Here is a 6,603-nt window from a genome sequence, read left to right on the forward strand (position 1 = left end):
CAAACTACAAGTACAAACAAGCAGCAAGTACGAAGTACGGGGGTACGGGGGTACAATTGGACTTGGAAAGAACGGATTGTGGGTGCAAATTACTGAGGTTACTGAGGTACTTGAAGTAAGAGGCGGGACGTACAGCCGAAACGGTGGAGCAGAATGAGGAAGGATTCAAGTGAATCATGGCGATTCAGCCACTGAAAGGGTCAAGGTCACTGGCAGATTGCGGAGGCGGAAGGCGCGAAAGAGGCCAATAGACTGGACGGAGTCGGTGGGAGAAGCAACACCAACATGAAGAGGTGAATAGGAACAGGGGAACAGGGAGGAGCAGCGTTACGGAGTCGAGCAGGGGAGGGAAGGAGGGGAGTGGACGAAACGAGATCCCTGGCCCAAAGTACCAACTCCGTAGCAACACAGTAGCAACACAGAATTAGAGACAAGTTCCGACACAGTGGGAGAAACACCGACGAAACAGCCACGGAAGGAACACTCATCCTCATGCTCCAACACTTGCCGGAACAACAGTGTGCGGACGGGATACAAGCACGGGGTACAGTCGCGACTCTCAAGTGTCTTCTAACGGACGAGAAAGCAAGGAAGGGAAGGACATCAATGGGAAACGGTTTAATTCTTGACCACAAGCAGACCTGAATTGGCTTTCGCCCGAGAGACCTCATACTTCGTAGACGCGATCAGGGGCTCAGGAGCTGGGCGTCTTTCTCTCACAGATCCTGCGACGGGTTAACCTTTCAGCGGCTATCCAGAAGAGGCAACGGCTCGACTAGGTGCATGAGCACTGTGATGTGCTCTACACTAGCGTAATATAAGCACTACGGGGCCTCTCTCCACCACTGTTAGCAGTGTAGTTATTACTCTTCGGTTTGTTCTAGTGTAGTGGTTTCCTAGCGTCGTATGAGGACTGAAATAGAACGCTGAAGTACGAAGTAAATCTCGGGGTATTGCGCGAAGTACGAAGTACGAAGTACGGCCAGAACTGGACATGGCACCATTGATACTATTTCAAGCTTCAATCCTCGCCAGCGCTGGGCAACATCACCATGTCCCAAGATTATTCAAAACCTTGCACTTCTTCATTTCCCCATGAGAATTTGTGAGGACCCGCCCTCGGGGAACATATTCGAAAATTACGGACCGGTGCTTACTTCGTACGGATGCCGATTCAAGCAGGACCGACCGGAAGACCATCAAATGATGGGCTTCTTCCTCCGCTGCACAGTGGCAAGCCAAGAAAGGCATCCATTGGTGCCTATGCAAGGCAGCCCATTCAAAATGCATCGAATGCCGCCTCGATGGGCATTCTTACTGGTGAGCGGTTTTGCGAAACATGCGCCAATCTATAAATAGAGTACACCAGCACCTCGGCGCCAATAAGCTACCAATCAGCGATGAAGGGGCAAATATAGCGTACCACGGTCGGAATAATTATAGCTGAAATCAAAAGGTACAAAGTGGCATGTATCATGGTACTTTGCCTCCTTGCTCACGAGTGAGAAGACGGAACGGTTTACAGTGCCAACTCCAGTGTGCCTGCCCCTCTTGTGGATCTTGACAGCTTGATCTGCACTGTACGAGGCAATCACTGCCTGTTTCGTGTACACGAAGGCCTTGATGAAAGAGGACACTTCAAGTTGATCAAGAGGTTTTTGGTGAGAAACGTCGAAGAACGATATATTAATTGCGGTGTTTACGATCCCCAGTTGCAGATTGATCAATTGCAATTTTGGAAGCTACTCGACATCTTCACCGTCAACCACTGTCAATCGTTTCTCGTATTATCCAATGTACATCAAAATGTTATTGATGCCTCACCGTTTCGATTTTCTTCACTCTACCCGTGTAATTTTCTTTTCAATTGTTCTCTCCTTTGTGACAGTCAGTCAGTGACATTTTGATCAATCTCTTCCACATGCCGCTGGCTCACCTGCAAAGTCCCTAAAAATGGCAGTCACCCATGGTTCTCCCAAGGCACAGCCTACCTTAGAACCCTGCGACCTGCCTGTGATTTTCTGGATTACCCTCCGGCTCGAAACAAAAGCCGAAATTTGACGGATTCAAACCTTTGCATCGGAGGGGACCTTGCAGACCGTCATTGCCACATTCAACCATAAGGCGCTCTTATTCTAACCAGGAGTATTTCTTCCATATGCGCGTTCGTTCGCAGCTGGGAAAGGGCAGCTGAGAACCGACTGGTTACCAGCGACTGCACTTCGGGCAGGTCCGTTACCCGGTTTAATTGGCATCGTGTCGTGCCTGATCGTGGCTGTAAATTCGCATCTTTCGCCACGAGCAAGACCCCATAACCGTTTTCGCAGCGCTTACTGGATGAGGGCCTGGAAGGCCTTCTTCAGGTGCGTGAACACCCCAAGCTAATGGCAGGAATAATAGGCCAGGCGATTTCCGATACTCTTGTCCCATCTCTTTCGTAAACTTGACCAGTTGACTCGCGCATAATCTTGTAAAGAAATTGTATTGAATGAGACTCGAATTCTCATTACAAGGGCCGATTCACCGAACCGGTACCCCAGACATTCTAGTGCGCTGCTAAGAATATCTTGATGGGCATCGAGTCAGACTGCCAGTGAGAACATCAAATCGATAACTCCCCGCCCTTCCAGTGTTGGACCGTGAGCACTACACTCCAGGCACGGCGTGGATACATCTACCAGGGATCCCCTGGACTGTCAGGTACTTCGTGACCTCCGCCCTCTTCGCAGTCATCAAATCATCAATTGATTCAAGGGCGCTATTTTTACTCCTCATAGTACGTACCAACGCCAGACGCTAAAAGGGCGACCCAACTTCTGAAACAATGGATCGCAGATAAACCCAAGGCAAGGGGGCTCGCGTCCTGCAGGAGGCGTGACCTTTGTTCGAATCAGGACTAATGCCGCCGCCGAGTTGCCATCCAAAGGGGAGCGCTGTGCATTACAGGGGTTTGGATTGGGCACCCATCCATTTTACCAACATTGTGGCTCTCTTTTAATCTTCTCTTCTGGGATCACGGATCACGGCCTTGTCGGGACAGACCCAGAAAAATGGAAGAACTAAGAATAAAGACAAACAATTTAGTTGCTAATGTTTATTTTCAAGCCTTCATGCGAAGCGCCTCAATGCAAGGCGCGGCAACGGGGTCACGATGAAGCCAACGTGTGGTTGTGGAGGAGGCGTCTATGAAGCAGTCCTGGCGTCAATCTGGGGGTTTTTACAGATTTCGACGATGGCGTTGTGGCTTTATCCTTGCCTTGCCTTGCCATCTTAAGGAAGCAAATTAGCTCGGCCCAATCAAATATAACAAACTTACCCAAATCAGCCTGACCTGAGAGACAGGAGGAAAACCATCGCCACGGGCCAAAAGAAGGTCAATCCGGCTCAGGCCTGGGCTGGTCATCGGATGATAGGCGTCACACATTCCTCTCGCTCCCTCGTTCTCGTCGCGTATCTCCTCACAAACTCCGAGTCCATCCCTCATCGTGCAGAGGGAAAGGGGAGAGAATAGCATACAAGATATATATCATCGGCCCATTCCGATACTTCACCCGCAGGTTCACCTCCTTAAACCAGCCTCAGGTCGGTGGGTTTGTTACACAATAAGACAGCCTGTCTGCTCTTCTTATCCCATCATTCTTTCTTAAGAAAGCCCTACATTGGAAGAACACGCCCCACCCGCCTTGCCTTGTTCGTCCAAGCCATTTGAGAGCCAAAACGGGGCGTCATCGTTCGTGAGAAACTCCCGCTCACAGAGTTCTGGGACCCGGGTTTTTACATGAGGGAAATCTTCTTTAGGAAGTCCTGGCTGGGCTTTCCTCTGTTGCGGATAGATCTCGACGGTGTGTGAATCAAAAGATGGCAATAACCTCGACACCAGGGAGCCGCAGGTAAAATGCGTTCTCTTCCAATTAGTATTCCTTGACCCCCACCATACCTGGCTTTTCTGAGGTGCTGCTTGATGTCTTGCGGCATCCATTGTCGGTCACCTGGCTGGATCTGAAGCTGCCTGCCTGGGGTAGATTGTCGTGGGCTATCGCGTCGCCCCCATTCTCGTGTTTGAAAACCTAATCGTGACAGTTCTGACGTAAACTCGGAACTTGACAGCATGTTTGAAATGAAGAACGTTTGGACCATTTTCCATTCCGTTTTTGTCGTCCCAATTTCGTCGAGTTCGTGCACTTCATACGATGGAGAGAAATCACCCTCGAACAACATCCCAGCTGCAGCTCAGCCGGGAATCCGTCGATTTGACTGAAAATCATGTCCATCTGTCACGACCCGAGAATTCATGTTGTTTTCCATTCATTGGGAGAAGCATATATTTTTCTCTCCATTCCATGTTGTCCTTTCACCCCAACTCCTAGAGGCCCTCCGTTTTTGGCCCAAATCTTACCTTGTCCCCTTGGAAATGGCATGAGGATCAAACGACTTGTCCAGCACACACCCCTCCTTGACCATCAACATCCCAGCAGCAGATCACGCCCATAACCCCTCCTCTCCCAAGAGTCTCTAAGCTTACTTAGGGGAAAAGGAAATAAGGCTTCGGCGCCGGGTCGCGGAAAAGAGGCAGAATTCCTTTCCTCTCTGCCCCCGGAAGCGAGCCCAACTTTCAGGCTGAGGTGCAAGGCGAGGAAAAAAAAAGCAATAAAAACAGGGACATCAAAATGTCGTCACAGGTGCTTTTTCGGAAACTTGCGGCTGAAGTTAAAAAGAGCCCCAAACCAATGCGGGAAGTCAAAAATATATGGGTTCGAGAGTCAAAAAAGAAGAATCCCCACATTTCTGGGGATGAAGGGTAAGGCTTATTTACAACAGACTCTGTCTCAGCCGGAATAACTCTGTGCTGGAAACTCGAACTTTAAAAGTGATACTGTCTTCGGTTCCGCGGGTGTGGCGGGAATACTCAAACTATTCAAAAATAATGTTAGGATGAGGTCGCAGAATGAGAGCTTGCTTTTGCAGCCCGAGACAGGACTACGGTTTCGGGTTGAGGTAAAATTGATGTATAAACTTTAGACTGTAGCACTCGTTTTGCAATATTTCGGCCTTAAACGAAGTCAACCTCTCATATCCACTGTCTCCTGTCTGGTGGATTCAACGGAAAGGGAGTTTAGTTATACCGACTTGGACTCTTGAAGCCCCCAAAAAAATCTGTCTAGTGTATGTCGGATCCCTCTCCGAATACTACCCGAGGAAAATAATGATGGCGCCCTGAATTTCTTCGGTTCAGAGATGTAGAGAAAAGCGAGCGCCAAGCATCTTTTCTTGAGACGAGACAGCACGATGCGAAGGAGGCATGTTTAGGCGGCCAAACAACAGAGAAGGAGGAGAATAGTGAGGGGGAGGTCGCCAGTTTGAGCAGAGAGAGTAAGAGGAACCTTGTCCATCAGCCGTTTGATCTGCCAAAACAGACGATCGAATCATCTTACGGCCTTTGGCAGATGGAAGCTGTGTTTGAAGCTGGATCGATTGACAGCAAACGGCAAGGTGCAAAGACTGGACCCTAGCTCGTTCTTCGTCCTCGGCTGGTACCGGGGAAGTTTGGAGGGATTCCTCCTGAGGTCGTATTTACAACGACGGATGGCTTTTGGGATATTCATAAACAGAAGGCGAGTCTTGCAGGGAAATTACAAGATGCAGGTCGAATCCATTCGCTTTTCGCAAGAACAGGGACCACATGCATCTTGGCGCTCAGCCTGAACCGAGTTTAGTGTATTCCTTCCTTTGGACTGCGGACAAAGTAATAATCGTGTGGAGCGGATCGAGCGGAGATGATAAGAAACTATCTCCACCCTCATGTCGACAACTTTTCCACTTTTCCAGTTTTCCAGAATACTACCTTGTCGAAACTACCATGCGGAATCCCTGCGGTAATGGATCCCCTCCCATGTTGATCTCAATTTCAAGACGGATGTCCCCTGTCGATTTCGGAACACTGGACCGGAGGTTCGAGGTTCGAGAAAATCGGTGAAGAAAAAAAAAGTAAAAGAAGAACAAAGAAGAAAATGGGGAGAGGAAATGAGGGCCGGACATGATTCCCCGGATCACATCTTTTCCTGTGCGCGGACAACTTTATATCGAAGATCTGGACACAACCTTCGTTCCATACTAGACTACAACAAAGAGGAGGATTTCTCTTCTCTCTTGAGGGATGGAACCGATTCTTTTTCCTATTATCGATTAACACAGCCCTTCTCGCAATATTGGACCAATTTGTTCAGCTGAGGATTCAGGTGGCTAGCGCCAAACTACTTCGTACAGCTTCGTATTTCTCGCGCCGCTCGCTAATTACGCAGTATGCAATAATTACTCAATAATCCCTGTAAGGCAGGGCTGACGGCGCGTGCTGGCGCGTTCATCGCGACCTTTACGGAACGGATCGAACTTGGGCCCATGTCCGAGAGCTAGGTTTGGGGTCCATCCGGAACCGGGAGCTAGCATCAAGAGAACTAACATCATCACAGCAATAAGACTGATCTCAAATATCATGGCAGAATGGGCCCGAGACGCAGACATCGCACCACAGCGTGTCTGGCGGTTTTTCGGTCGTCCAACTGAGTCGGGGACGTGACGAATTAGCGTAGAGAGTGAGGGGTATGG

This window comes from Scedosporium apiospermum (assembly GCF_000732125.1).
Source record: "Scedosporium apiospermum strain IHEM 14462 chromosome Unknown SEQ_SAPIO_0011, whole genome shotgun sequence".
NCBI classification, from domain to species: Eukaryota; Fungi; Ascomycota; class Sordariomycetes; order Microascales; family Microascaceae; genus Scedosporium; species Scedosporium apiospermum.